General features: G+C 36.9%; 1 protein-coding gene across 1 annotated transcript in view; it reads left to right on the forward strand.

Moving 5' to 3' along the window:
• PDE11A (phosphodiesterase 11A) overlaps positions 1-16,190 on the forward strand; it is a 380,751-nt gene that overhangs the window by 55,195 nt on the left and 309,366 nt on the right. The gene's annotated exons all lie outside the window — the stretch shown is intronic.

The following is a 16,190-nucleotide window of genomic DNA, read 5'->3' on the forward strand; positions in this document are numbered from 1 at the left end:
CACCCTGCCAAGATGGGATGCAGCCAGCCAAGCTTGGCTTCCCGGGACTGGCCACATTCCAGGAATTCGTTATGGAAGATGCTGCCCTGCCAGTTGGTGTTGAGGATGGTGGATGGATGATGCTAATGAGACTTGCAGAAGCTGGAGTTCTGTTATTTACAGCAGGCCTGAGACTTCCAACCGAGAACTGGGAAGGATTTGATAAGCTCTTGGCTTTACACTTTTAAGCTGTTCCTGATTGTGCAAAGCTAATGTTTAGGATCCTGGTGAGATGTCAAATGTGCAAAAGGTATTACAATTCATTTTGGTGAGGAAGAGGGAAATTGAATATGTCTTGCTGATAGGAGTGACAAACTGGGGGTCCCCGAAGAATGCAGCTCACAGATGTGTGACTTGCATGGAATTTGACTGGCATAGGATTGATTTTTTTTTTTTTTTTAAGTCTTTAGGTATGGCTGCAAGCTTTAGTTCTGCCATAATAGCCAATCCCCAACTAGTCAGTTTAATAAAATCAGCTTAATGGAAGCAAGACAGACAGGTTTTTTTCTGTCATCTTTTGAAGAGTTAGTTTCTATACAAAGGTACTTTTCAACAAGTACTTCTCAAATAGTTATTATTTTGAAAAATATCTTGTACACATGGCTAATAGTATTGCAATTCCACCAGGTAAGTTCATGTGCTTTCTATTAATGCTCTATTGTCTTTTGGATCCTCAAATGCTAAATGAGCTGTGAATTAACTAATTGTAAGAAGTGGCTTTTTTGTTCTTATCTCATTTTACCCCTTTTCTACCTATATTCCAATTAAGTTAGGATCAGGTGGCAATGAAATTATTATTTAAAATCGGTGTTTAGGGATCCCTGTGTGGCTCAGCTGGTTAAGCATCTGACTCTTGGTTTTTGGCTCAGGTCATGATCTCAGGGTTGTGAAACTGAGCCCCATGTCAGGCTTGTGCTCTGTGGGGAATCTGCTTGAGATTCTCTCTCTTCCTCTCCGTTTGCCCCTCCCTCCATGATCTCTCTCTCTCTACCCCCCTCTAATCATCATCATCATCATCATCATCATCATCATCAGTTTTAGCAAAAAAGTTTTAGAAGTCCTCGCAGAAGGCTCTTGATTTCAAGTTATACTTGATCAATAAAATTCAGTCCTAGAAAATTCTGGATGAAATCTCCTAACTCTTTGATTACAATACTTTATCTGCATTTAAATTGGCTAGTCACTGCACTATTTGCCTTTTAAGAGCTATTACTCAGGTCCCATATGATCACTGTGAAACTACAAGAGCTTCAGAGACTCATTTGTTCATATTCTATGTATTCCCTTGATTATATCTTACTGAGAGGTTCAGAAACAAACAAGATCTACAGGAAAACCATTACCAATACAGGCCCTGTCAGAACTCATGTTATCGTTGTGGACTTTTAGCTCTATTCTCTGCCTCTTCCTTAGGCAGTCTAACTTCAGGTTAAGAAAGCAGGTCTACCTGTTGGGACCATCTTAGGGGTTCACATTCAACAAAAAATGGTCACTCTGTTCCAGATTTGGTCTTGTGCTTGACTTATATTCATATCTAACTGCACAAAAATCTCTTCATCTTTATCCTTTTCAAAGGTTTAAGTCCAAGTCTGACATCTCAGATGTAAGAAGACACTATTCCAAAAGTGATTATTGTTTGTTCTTAATAGTTGTTCTAGTATTTTATAGTGTAACATTTTTTCACATGTCCCTAATGATTGCAGCTGGATTTTGACTAACAATTTGGAAAATATATAGTGACCAAATAATCAGGCAGTTAAAAAAAAAAAATCAGTAATACAACAATTGACAAAATGAAGGGCAGTTTCTACCGGGTGCATTTTATATTTCAGATGCAAGTAACACTTGGTATGCATGTAAGTTTGCAGGCCCCTTGCAGAAATTCTGATGTCATCAGATGGCTGGTAATGTTGGCATATGTAATTTCCTGCTTTCTTAGTTTCTCTTTTTTATATTTCTAAGAGTTACCAAGGAAATGATAAGTGCTTAGTTGCAGCATCTTTCTTTCTATGTCTTTCCATGTACTTTGCAAAACCTTGGAGGGTAATTTGCATTTAGCAAGAACATGAAAGAGCAGAAACATAAAATAAATGAACTAAATAATTTACATGGTAGTAACTGTTCCAATGCAGAATGGAGAGGATTTTGAGTGATCATCGATCTGAACATCATTTTTAGCAGCTGAATAGTGTTCCATTGGGTAGAGGAACCATTCACTCACTACTGACTGAGCTTCTACTCAACAGACACTATGTTTGAGGCACGGTCCCCAGGACTGGAGTTAAACTCATGAATAAGAAAGGCAAAAATTCCTCCTCTCCGAGTTTAATTCTTGTGGTAAAAACAGACAATAAATGAAGTAACTATGTAAGTATATAACATAACTTTAAGTAGTGACTAGATGTACAGTTCTTATAAATTAGGTAATTCAATAATTTTTTTCTGTAGCTTCTACTTGTATGAGTGTGCTTTATTAAGGCTAGGTAATATCAAAAGGGTTTACCATAAAATAGCATCTTTTACTAGGGAGCAAGATTTGATCCAGAGCTCCTTCTCAAATAACTATGATAAATTGTGATGGACTCTTCAATTGAATCTCTTTCTGTTTTTCTCTGAAGTCCAGGTGTTCACATAAAGTGTGTGTCCCTCTAGGCTGCCTTAGGCGCTAAACTTGAAGTATAAGAAAGTGTTGTCTTTTTATTGAGTTTACCTCAAGGGTCTCTGGGCTATATCTTCTCAGGAGTATCACACTAGCATTATGGTGTCAAACTACCATCAACTGAACTGGAGGTGTTAAGAGACTTGATAACCTTAAACCTGACACTGCCAGGCTGTGGAGATGTAGACTGGATGGACAGGACTCTGGGGCATCTGGGAAGGAAAGGTCAGGAGCTGAGAGAAGTTCAGTACATTCTGATTTTCAGGGACCAATGATACATCTATGGCTTTTACTAGCTGGTGGGACATGAAGTACTCCTATTAGTCAAGTCACTTCTAAAAGTGCAAAATGACAAAAAACTGTCATATAAACTCTATTTCTGATTTATACATAGCTTGGACAAGGGAGGATGATATGCAATTGCAGATCAGAAATAAATAAGCACTTGACAGCAGGAAGAATTATTTCTAAAGAATTAGAACAGAGTGTTGTGGATTCTTGGTTAGCATAGCTTTCAAATTAAGACAGATTGACTAGTCTTTGAATAACTAGTTTAGTGTTATTGTCTGAAAAAAAAATAGGGTTTCTTCTTTTCACCTTAGAGGCTGAAATACTTGAATAGGAATTTTGAAAACTTAAGTCAAATTCTTTTTTGATTAAAAGTGAAATTTAGTAGAATTCCAAGTACATTTGGCTATCTTTGAATTAGCCATCTTAGTTTTTCTTGTTTTATTTTTCCTTTCCTTTTGTGAAAGATTATTTTCAAATTATAAGAGTAATGCAAGTTTATTATAGAAAATTTGCAAAGTACAAAAATAAAGGGAAAACTAAAATCACCCATAATCCTCACTTTCAGAAATAATTCTGTTAATATTCTTGGTGTATTTCCTTATACTTAACTTTTTTTGCCTATGAATGAAGATATATTTCCAAATTTGTATCATGTGGCATAACTGGTATTTTGTAATGCTTTGAACACTTCTTCAAGGAGGTAATTTATGTGTTTGCATTATGTTCTACCATGTAATTATATAATAGTTCATTTAATATTTTTTTTCCCCCTCAGCATTCAGATTTTTTCCAAAATCATGTTCTGGGCTCCTGGGTGGCTCAGTTGGTTGAGTGGCCTGCTCTTGATTTCAGCTCAGGTCATGCTCTTAGGGTCTTAGGAACAAGCCCCTTGTGGGCTCCACACTCAACGGGGAGTCTGCTTGAGTATTCCCTCTCTCCCTTTCCCTCTACTTCTGTGCCTGCTCATGTGGGCTTTCTCTCTCTCTAAAATAAATAAATCTTTAAAAAATCATGTCCTAATAAATTTATAATGAATGAATTTCTTTATAAATAAACCTTGGATTCCATCTTAGGATAGCTATATTAAGTTGCTATTTTGTAGGTCAAAAATACTGGTAACTTTCTATGGTTCAAACTGATGCTTAGGGTTACTGGGTCAAAGAGATTGAACATTACTAATTTTTACAATGGCCATGTTGTGGTATAATTGCATGTCATACAATGCTTTTATTTAAAGTATACAGTTCAGTGGTTTTTAGGATTACTTATAGAGATGCGTAACTATAACTGCACTCAATCTGAGAAAATTCTCATCCCCAAAAGAAACCCCATACCCATTAGCAGTCATTCTCATTTACCCCCAGCCCTCTCAGTTTTAGGCAACCACCAATGTACTTCCTTTCTTTATGGATTTGCCTATTTGGGCAATTTGTAAAAATGGAACAATACAATACATGGTCTTCAGTGACAGGCTTCTTTCACTTAGCATAATGTTTCCAAGATTCACCCATGTTGTGGCATGCATCAGTGCTTCTTCATTTCTTTTGTTGGCTGAATATTATTCCATTATATGGATACACCACATTTTATTTACCCATTCCTCTTCAGTTGATGGACATTTGGGTTGCTTCTGCTTCTTGACTATTATGAATAATGCTGCTCTGAACATTCACATACAGATTTACATTTTTTAAAATTAACAAATAATGTATTATTTGCTTCAGGGGTACAGATCTGTGAATCATCAGTCTTACACAATTCTTAGCACTCCCCATAGCACATACTCTCCCCAACATCCCTCCCGCCACCAATTTTCATTCTTCTTGAATATGTACCTAGGAGCAGAATTGCTGGGTCATATGGTAGCTCTAATGTTTAAACTTTTGGGGAACCACCAGATTGTTTTCCAAAATGGCTGCACTATTTTCCATTTCCATCAGCAATGTTTGAGTGTTCTAATTTCTCCCTGTCCTTGTCAATACTTGTTATTATCAGTCTTTTTGATTATAGTCATTCTAGTGGGTACAGAGGGGTATTTCACAGTTATTTTCATTTGCCTTATCCTGATAGCTAATGATGTCAACATCCTTTCATGTAGTTATAGGTGGAGCATTTATTTTTATGGTTCATGATAAATTTGACCTATTTTCCTCTCCAGAAAATGGTGTTACTTTTTGATGCCAATAGCCATATATCAACTCACTGAAACTTTACCAGCTTCAATACTAAAATTTTTAAAAGTTGTGTTATTTTGATTTCTAATTTCACTTTATTTCCACTCCTTTGACTTATCCTGTGTGTGTATGCATTCCATAAGGAATGAATTAACCATTGATCTAAGTTAATATATTTTTTTGATTCGAGAAAAGATTAAGGCACCTGGATGGCTCAGTTGGTTAAATGTCCAACTCCTGGTTTTGGCTCAGGTCATGATCTCATGGGTTGTGAAATCAAGCTCTGCTTGGGGCTCTGCACTCAGAGGAGAGTCTGCTTAGAGATTCTTTCCCTCTGCCCCTACCCCCACTCACACACACACATTCTCTCTCTCTCTCTCTCTCTAAAATAAATACATAAATCTTAAAAAAGGAGAACAAGTAAAAAAGACTAGCCTGAAGCAAACTGACCTAAGCCAGTTGGGCCACACACAATTGTTAGGTTGTTCATAATAGCACCTGGGTACATCACAATGATTGCCAAAAAGTTTGCAGTAAGTAGGAGTTTGACTACTCCCTATCCTATAACTTTCCTACTTGTTTTTTTTTTTTTTTTAAAGATTTTATTTATTTATTTGAGAGAGAGAATGAACGAGAGGGGAGAGGTCAGAGGGAGAAGCAGATTTCCTGCTGAGCAGGGATCCTGATGCAGGACTTGATCCTGGGACTCCAGGATCATGACCTGAGCTGAAGGCAGTTGCTTAACCAACTGAGCCACCCAGGTGCCCCCCTACTTGATTTTAATGAGAGGTGATCTCAGACCAAATTCTGCTGCTTATAAAGACATTTATTCAAACAAAAATTTATTGGCAAGTCAGGTCAAATAGTTCAGACACTGTTCAATAAGCTTTATGAAGTCCAAGCTCTCTTAATGTTAGGTGGTCAAAACACCTGAATATCTCAGAATCTCAGAAACAGACTCTCAGAAGCAGAATCTCATTGCTCTTGTGGTGGACATCAGACAAACCAGAATCCTTTTACCGAATGGCAGGATTGGATAGCCTCAGGCTTCTTCCTTATGGATACACATTTGGAATTTGCTAGATTTTTATACCTTATTAATACAAGGGTTGGGGGGAATGTCTCTAGATTATTACCAATGTGCATATCCTGCATACCACTAATTTCAGTAATTACCATCCATATCTACTATCCATTGTACTGATTAATAAGCTATTAATTTCAACAGTGAAAGTCCATTTTTAACATTGGCAAAGCACCGTGCTATTACTGGCAGGCAAAACTCTCTGGAGCACTTGTAAGAGCCACATTTGGAGTATGGTTTTTTGATTATGCCTGGAGGGCGAATTCTTGATAGGACAACTGCCTGTTCCTCAGTGGCATATTAGACCTGCCCCGCTCCATGGGCACACATAATTTCACATTATCTTTGCTAAAGGAAAAGTAAATTTTAAACATAAAAGAGCATGGAGTATCTCTCCATTTTTTTTTTCCTTAGAAAGAAAACAAGAATAAAGAAAACCATTTATTGTTTAAGTGTTCTGCATACATTATCTCATTTAATCTCCAAAAACCCTGTGTGTAATTATTATCATCTTCATTTTATGGATGGGAAAACTAAATGTGAGAGATTTTAATAATGTGTCCAGGATCACTTGGTTTGTAAATGACAGATTTGGGCGTTGTCTCTGCCTGCCCATCTTCTTACGGCATGTTGGAATGCTTGGCAGATGTTTGTTATTTTCCTATTATTTCATCTTCACTTTGGAGACTTATGAATACTCCTGATGTACATGCATGGTTGGTTAAATAAAATGTGAGATTCTGCATATTTAATAAATTTCAGGGAGAGTGTATGACTGAGTAAAATGTAATTTCTAAATTACATTGCTGGAGACATTTTGGCCTTTTATAAATATCTGTAACCAAGTTTGAGTTTTATGTCTATAAGAAAAATAAAAACACTAACAGGCTAAAGAGTTAGGAATTATTAAAAAATAATGACAGCTTCATATATGTATAACTATTAAGTAGGTGATTTAATATTTTCCTTTTATTCCATTTTCGTGTTTCACTGACAAATAAAACATTTTACATTTATGGTTTTTAATGTATTTTTTTCTCCTTGAGGATGAAAAGGAGGTGAGGATAAGTCTGACTGTAGCTTTCTTTTGCTTTTTGCAAGTCAGAATTTGCAAATAGTATTCAATTTCACTAAGTAGAGAAGTGAGGTGTTCCACTGAATTATCTCTAACTTAGAGGGCTGTTGTTTTTTTTTGTTGTAGTTGTTTAGCAGAATTATGGAGTCTGCGGTTTAAATGAAGCTACATTATGTTCTTGGAGAACTCAAATAGAATATAAGATGACTTGGTAGCGTACTTTATAATTTTTATTTTAATAATGTATTTTTTAAAAAATATACTTGCATATTTATTTTTTCTTTTCTTTTTTTTTCTGTATCAGAGGTAGAAATGAAGCCATTTCTTTTTGTCATTTTCCATTATTTCCTTTTATTTCTCCCACATGTGCCCTGGATAATATCCTGGCTAGATATGATTGTAGGTTATTTGCACTGGCAGATTCTGATTCCATTGCCAATCAGCAACAATAGGAGCATTGTCTCCCCCCACTTTCATATTCTGCACACTCCATTTAGAAATGAGAAAAAGTCTCAAAGGTAGGCACTACTATATTACCAAAGCAGGCAGCAAAGTTCCCCCAGGGAGGCCCTGAGCTGGAGTGAGAGCATGTTAAGAGGGGGAGAAAGTAATGAGCACTTTTGAAAAATGAGGTTATGTAAGTTAGAGCTGCCCAGAGATGCTCTGAAAGTCTATTAGACACAGTTCTTTGAAAGGGGTTTAAATGAAACTAAATGCAGTAACAAAACTCTCTCACTCGAGAGAATTTAAAATGATTCCTCAGAATTAATTGACACTATCAGAAGGCTGGAACATGCTTGTCTGTCTGAAAAGTGTGTTCAGTGTTTTGGAAGGGTCACTTTCTATAGTATATAAGTGACTGGAAAATCAAAACCTTTTCTTTAAAGCTGCCACCTAGTTTGTAGCACTGGGTATTTATGTCCACCATGGCATCTGGGAAGTCGTCACTCCATCTTTAGTGCTTGACTATTTGGTTTACTTCATTTCCCAAACCTATCCATATCTATTTTCTTTCTGTCTCTTAAAAACAAAACAAAACAAAACAAAACAAAACAAAACAAAACAAAACAAAACAAATGAAAAACCAATGTGTTTCTAATTAATCTTGCAAATCCTTTAATACTGACATCAATTTTGTTTGTCATGATTTCTCAGTAGTGCTTGTGGTTGAGTGTAACTGAAATTTGTTCTAGGTATTTTGTCCAACTTTCTATTTCTAAACCCAAAATGAGCCTTTAGAATAAGCTGTGAATTATTCCCCCCATCATGAAGACAGAGTCACAGTCCTTGGATGAGTCTTTAAGTGTCCATTGCTCCTTTTTGTGTTTGGCTCTAGATTTATTTTAAAGCCTCAAGTTAGCAATTTTTTTTTAAATTTTTTATTTTTTATAAACATATATTTTTATCCCCAGGGGTACAGGTCTGTGAATCACCAGGTTTACACACTTCACAGCACTCACCAAAGCACATACCCTCCTCAATGTCCATAATCCCACCCCCTTCTCCCAAACCCCCTCCCCCCAGCAACCCTCAGTTTGTTTTGTGAGATTAAAAGTCACTTATGGTTTGTCTCCCTCCCAATCCCATCTTGTTTCATTGATTCTTCTCGTACCCACTTAAGCCCCCATGTTGCATCACCACTTCCTCATATCAGGGAGATCATATGATAGTTGTCTTTCTCTGCTTGACTTATTTCGCTAAGCATGATACGCTCTAGTTCCATCCATGTTGTCGCAAATGGCAAGATTTCATTTCTTTTGATGGCTGCATAATATTCCATTGTGTATATATACCACATCTTCTTGATCCATTCATCTGTTGATGGACATCTAGGTTCTTTCCATAGTTTGGCTATTGTGGACATTGCTGCTATAAACATTCGGGTGCACGTGCCCCTTTGGATCACTACGTTTGTATCTTTAGGATAAATACCCAATATCAAGTTAGCAATTTAACATGATACATTCATGATTTGGATAGTCATGAGACCATGGGAGTTTGCTGTTACTATTCTTTTAACTTCTGAGATAAGGTGATAGGAATTACTGTCTCTTTAAGACTGACTATAAATTCATTTTATTCTAGATCCAGAATATCCACCGTTTTAAGATTTAGTTCTGATACTTGTGGTTGTTGTCATGGGAGTTTCCATTTCTTTAGCTTGGAAGACCCATCCAGATGAAAGCAAAACTGTAAAAATTATGGCAAACCTCTGGTTTGCAGCATGGATTTCTTAAGTAGAAGAAAACTTGAAACCAAACTGTTTCTTCATTTCTTGTCTTCAAATTGTTGCCAGGGGGAAAGATTATGCACAGATCACTGGGTTAAGCAAGGGTTATTGTTCCCCCTGCCATGCACAGAGCAGTAAGTCATTCTCCTTGAAATTACATCTTCACTAGGACCAGTATAGAAAACATAGTTCTATTTCTGTTGGAAGTACAAGGTCACAGCCATTCACCTGGAAGATGATCCTTCACAATTATTCTCAGAAAAATACTTTGGAAAAATACTCTCTGCTCTTCGTGATTCAATGATGTAAAATGTTTGTACTGAACTTGTTATGGGCACTAAAGGCAGGGAGCTTGTCCAACAGATAGACCTGTGGTCTGGTACTATATTTGGCAAGACAGTCAGCTGGAAGATGGCAGAATATATGCCAGTTCATTCCATTTACCATCTTAGAAGTTATTGGCAGCATCAATCATTATAATAACAGCAGAATTTACATTTGCAGAGGCTTTAATCTTCGCACATATTTAACCCATATGGTTCTGTCAATATTCTTATGAGATAGGTAAGACAGTTGTTAAATTTTTTTATTACAGATGAGATAACTGCAGTCTGTCTCATCTAGCAAGAAATTAATAGTGGAATTGGGACATCAGTGTGCTTTCCTCTCCAGCCTGGCTTGTCATTTTTTGTAAACAGTGCATTGACTATTCCCACTAGAAGGAGGAGAGCTCAGAGTAAAGAATACCCTTTGGGTTAATTTTAGAAATTATGCCATTTACTATAACACAGTGTACAGCTAACTAATCAGTGGGAAATTGAACATCATAACAATGAAATCACAGTTCTTCATGTATGATGAACAATGAGTTGTTAAAGTGATAAAGGCAACATAAGAATTTTATCTCTTACCTGATAAATCCTCATGGAAAATTAAGAAACATCTGCTCTGAATGTGTGAAAATCATAGAAAACAAAGACATTTGGGAAATTATTTTCTTCAAACTTTCACTTTACAACTAAAAAGAGAGAGAGAGAAGTTCAGAGACTTAAAATTATTTGCCCCAGGTTACACAGTTAGAAAATAACAGAGCTAAGAGTTGGATCTGTATCTTCAAACTCCAGTCAATCCTGGGCTTTACTCTGTGCCATGCTCATGTTCGGCTGCCAATGGACACAGGGTCAAACCACAGTGATGGCCCCATTCACCTCTGGTACTCTGGTGAGCAGCACCACATGGGGAACCTCATTTTATGGGTAGGAAAATCCTGATAAAAGAATGTCCCCAGAAGCAATTAGTACGTCAGTCATGTAATGTCTCCCAAGTGCTCTTTGTCTGTCTTCTCACAGATGTAGGAGTCGACAGTGTTTCTGCTTCCACAGTGAAAAGAATTTGTGGAAAATCATCTATATATTTCAGCTGTAAGAGCTGAGAATGAAAAAAAAAAAGAATTTCTGTTCTTCAGACAGTATTGAAGTAAAGTACATATTGTCATGTTCTTTGACAATCTCAGTCATGATGGAATCATGTCAAAATACTCGGTGAGATTCTAGACTGGCATAGTTTTGACACTCTCAAGCTGATATTTGGATAGAGCAATGTTATATTATGTCAAATTGAGGAATCTTAAAAAAATTGATATGCAAATCAGCAGTCTACTTGGCTTAAGAAACTTAAAAGGGGTTACAACTATTTAACTATCTACTGTGATCATTGTTTTTTTTTTTTATAAACATATATTTTTATCCCCAGGGGTACAGGTCTGTGAATCACCAGGTTTACACACTTCACAGCACTCACCAAAGCACATACCCTCCCCAATGTCCATGATCATTGATTTTTGATAGTTAACACAATATATTTAAGAGAAAATAAAACTCAGGTGCCTGGGTGGCTCAGTTGCTTGAATGACTGCCTTTGGCTCAGGTCATGATCCCGAACTTCCCGGATTAAGTCCCGCATCGGGCTCCCAGCTCCTTGGGGAGTCTGCTTCTCCCTCTGACCTTCTCCTCTCTCATGCTCTTTCTCACTCATTCTCTCTCAAATAAATAAATACAATCTTTTAAAAAAAGATAGAGAGAAAATAAAACTCTGGAGTAAAACTATATGGAGTGTACTCTTAACAACTCTAAGAAATAGAAAATACTGGTGAAAATGTGTTTTGAGTAAGTAGGAGGCACAGGTTTATTGGAAAGATAAATAGAGTGAGTGGTAGGAATATTTTAGTAGCTTCTCTTTATCATCTCACTGCATGAAACATTGTGTTTCACGTGGTTTTGATGCAGGCATTTTGTCAGAATTAAAGTTGTTAAGACACCCTATAATCTTGTTCTCCCTTTAGCCCCCATCCCAATTCTGGGCAATTTTTACTTTCCACTTTATTAATTTATATGCTGTTTGCAAACTTGTAAACTTTGGGTCTGTATTCTTTTATTTCTGAAATGAATCTTGTTTGGTGGTGCATTGTTTTGATATATTGCTGGGTTTGGTTCCCACTTGATAAATAAGATCGATCTATAGCTTTTTCATATTATTTTTTTGAAGATTTTATTTTTAAGTAATCTCTACACCCAGTGTGGTGCTCAAACTCACAACCCTGAGATCAGGAGTCAAGCACTCTACTGACTGTTAGTTAGTTCTAGCTCTACTATTTTTATGAAGATTATTTAGGCATATTATTTTAAATTTAGGGAAAAAGCAGTAAAATATTGTTTAGTCTATTATAACTGGGAAGTCTCCACAGGGTTATCAGATAGTCCCCAAAAGCATTATTAAAAATAAGTTTTACTCTAAGTGTAATGTGCTATTTACAGAAGAGTTAGAAATTTAATTAGGGTCTCTTGCACAGTCTGAAGCTGACAATAAGAGATTTTATTATGGCCCAGATGTCCTTCTCCCACATATCTAATACCTACTCAATTGGAAAGGAAACTCAGGAACTTACAGGAAGAAGACAATGCTTTTCGTTTAAGTAGATGTTTCGCAGCACTTGAAAACTCATTCCCTCATAAGAATCTACAAGAGTCCTGTCTTGATTGACCAAGAAGATATTACTGAATGACCCTTTCTACAGTTTGTTTTATGGAAACAATACATGTATTTTCATTTCCAAATACAAAGCTGTGTTATGTTCTAAATATTTTTCAAACTATCTTGTCAGAAACTTATAACTCTGAAAAATCACTGTTCTAAATTTCTACAGTAAAAACCATTAAGTTTTGTTGTTGATTGAAACCACATGATTTCAAAGGGAAAAGTGTCACCACTGTGACTTTAAAGGTGGAATTGCAACATCTGAGATGCAGAAAAGTCAAGACACAAGTGAATTCTCATTAACTGTTATTTGATTGGAATAATTCATGTTTCTTTCTGAGGTGAGTGCATGGTTACTAACCATAAGTAGTTTGTACTGCATTAAGTTACCCACTTCTTCACCAATGGAGATTGGTGATGGGATGAAGTTTACCAGAGAAATAATGTCTGTTTTGCTTATAAATATAATATATAAACACACATTTTCAAAGCTGAAATGGTAGTAGTGTACTTTTAAGGTTAGAACAAAATGTCACACAGTTGACATTTTCTCTCTCTCTTCCCTCTCTTCTTCTCCATCTAGTTCCATAAAGGATTTGAGACAACTGATGGGAAATATTAGGATATGAATAGAAGGCTCATTGCCAGATGAGGCAATGAGCTGGACGTTCTTTACGGCTCTTTTTTCCTTGTAGATTTTGGGGAATATAAGGGCTGAATGCTGCTTGGATGTGGCAGTAGTTTCTGACTACATTCAGTCTTGACCAGAATGTGTCATTGATCCACCATCTTTCTGGCATGGGATGGGGCTGGAATATCCTAGTGACTCCTAGTACTGAGACAGATGCTCCCAGGTCTCAGGTTGAAGGAATTTCAGACCAGGGGCAGTGACTTACTGAGAATGCACAAGACAAATAACATTATTCAAGGAGATAAAACATTGTGATCTGCCAACCAGGAAAGCTGCTATCTCGAGGTGGGGAAATTTGTCAACATAATGAAGAATATTGTTAATGTATCAGTACTACCATTAGGATTTGGGCTGTAGTAGGTCAGTTAGTGGATCCATTTCCCTACCGTGTAAATGGCAGAAATCCCTGATTTGTGCATGAAGGAACACACAGGAAAAAACCAAATCCTGTTTTACAGAGGAAATGAGCTTTCATTTCCTTTCTTATTTATAGCTTACCTTGGGGTGTGATAGGGAGATTTCGCTTTGGGTGGAGTATTCCTCTGAACTTCATTCATTCTGTGCTATGGCTAATAGCTTTTTCTCATAACCACATCCAGGATTGATAACTGCATAGGAAACAGCATTCCACATCTCTAGTGAGCTGCAGCGTATCTTTCTTGAAGCAAAGTGAATTGCTTCAATTGTTCTTCTTCTGTATTTTCTGATGTAATAGAAGTGCTAAAGCTATTGATTGCGTTAGACTGTCTGATGGATACTGAAGGCCATTTAATAGCATGTTTCAGAAAACAACTGAATCAGACTCTGAGCTCACCAAAGTTCAGCAGGAAAGCCTATTTCCCCATCCTCTCTATCATACTGAAATTTTATAAGCATAAGTGGTGTTTTTTATGTACAGAGAACACACTATCCTGGGTGTATCTGGAAGACTTTGGTTAGTTTTGAGCAAGGGAAAAATAACAGGGCTACTGAAGACCTCAAGAAGGTATCAGAGACTCTAACTTCAATATATCTCGAGCCCGCTCATTTGTTGTAAGAATAGCTTTCTCCATGGCTGCTCTCTGTGAACCTCGCTTGACTTACCCTTTTGACTTCCAGCACTAATTCTTGTCTTACTCCAAGAGCCATAGACATTAAGAGAGCATGGGCTCCCACATGAAAATAGGCCTAGACAGTTCAGACTCTGTGGCAGGACCAACAATAGCAATTGTAGGGCCCAGTGCAGAATGAAAATGCTAGACCCCTAGTTTAAAAAGTATTAAGAATTTTTAGGAGCACCTGGGTGGCTCAGTCATTAAGCATCTTTCTTTGTCTCAGGTCATGATCACAGGGTCCTGGGATTGAGTCCTGCATTGGGCTCCCTGCTCAGCGGGAAGCCTACTTCTCCCTCTCCCACTCACCCTGCTTATGTTTCCTCTCTTGCTGTCTCTCTCTGTCAAATAAATAAATAAAATCTTTAAAAATTAAAAAAAATAAGAAGTATTAAGAATTTTAAGCCTGTGACAGTAGGGAGTGTTAAACCAAGCTCAGGACTCTTCTAAGCATGGAGTACTCTGTGACTCCAGGGGTTGAATGCCTGGGAAGCTGGCCCAGCTCATTGGTCTAGAAATCCAGAGAGAGATGGACTTGCTTTCAATCTACAGGGTTTAAAAGCAATAATGGAATTAATAAATTTTTTGTATGGCATCTCAGAAAATTAACTTTAAGGAAACCACTGAATTGCAAGGTGGATGATAAGAGCTTACACTCCTTTATTTAGTAGCAAACTCCTTTTTCTGAGAAGTTTCACTGGGTAGATCCAAGAGTTTTTTATTTGTGCCAGCCTCGGAGTCAAGCAGATCCATGGAGGCATTGAGAGGCGACTCCTGAAGGCCCAGTTTGGGTAGAGGTGACATTCTCAAATTCCTGGGATAATCATAGAAGGCTCAAAATCAATGTTTTATTTATGTCTCTAGACCTGATTGCTTTAATTAGTTAGAGCTTTAGAGTAAAGATTCTCACAGAACTTAAAGAGATAAGAAAACTTCTCCTCGCAAGATCTGGTGTGTGGCAGTGGTGGCACCCAGTGACTTCTCATGTTTAACTTACTAGAAATTATGTTTGTACTTAAACTCTCACTAGTGACTAGTTTTGCACAGCTGCTCAGCTTTCAATGGATGGACTGCGACAATGGAGGAAAAAGCATTAACTACTCTGAGGGAATGTTCTAGAGCCATTGAAAAGCTAGTGAAAGTATTGTCTGATTCTTTTTGCAATAACACAAAGTATTAAGGAAAAAATGAAAACATATAATAAATGATAAAAATTAAAACACAACAGAGAAAGTTCTTCTAAATTTCTATAAGAAGAAAGTAGACCTTATCTTTTTAATGCAATAGTGACACATAGAATATTTATTTCCAAACAAAATAATTCTAGAGACAACAGTCTATCTTCTTTCTTTCCCCCTCCATTTTCTGTTCATCTACCAGTCAAATAAAACATCTGCTTATTTCTGATGAGAACAGTAGCTCCTGCAGGGACGTGAAACTAACATTTACAGAGCGGTTCACTGTGTTAGACACCTTTGTATATAACATCTCTGCTTTATGCGATTACCCAGTTTGCTCTGTATCATTGTACTTGGAGATAGGGAAAATTTGGTTTGAATAGTTCATTACTGGGTATTCCTCAGAGTACTGATTCTGTAAGTTCTGTGATGTGGAATATTTGGGAAAATACTTGATTTTATCAAGCGTTAGGGAAGAGGATGAAACTTGGAGTATATATTTGACGCTTTTTGAGGCCCTTGTTCGTTGTCCTTTTCCCTCTTCTTCCCCATGGCCTCTGTGTCCTCGGTACTCACTGTAGGAAAATCTGCCATCAAAAAGCAATAAAGAAAACAGTATGCTCTATAGCACTGAAGACATCTGTA

Source organism: Mustela nivalis (assembly GCF_964662115.1).
Source record: "Mustela nivalis genome assembly, chromosome: 11".
Lineage (NCBI taxonomy): Eukaryota > Metazoa > Chordata > Mammalia > Carnivora > Mustelidae > Mustela > Mustela nivalis.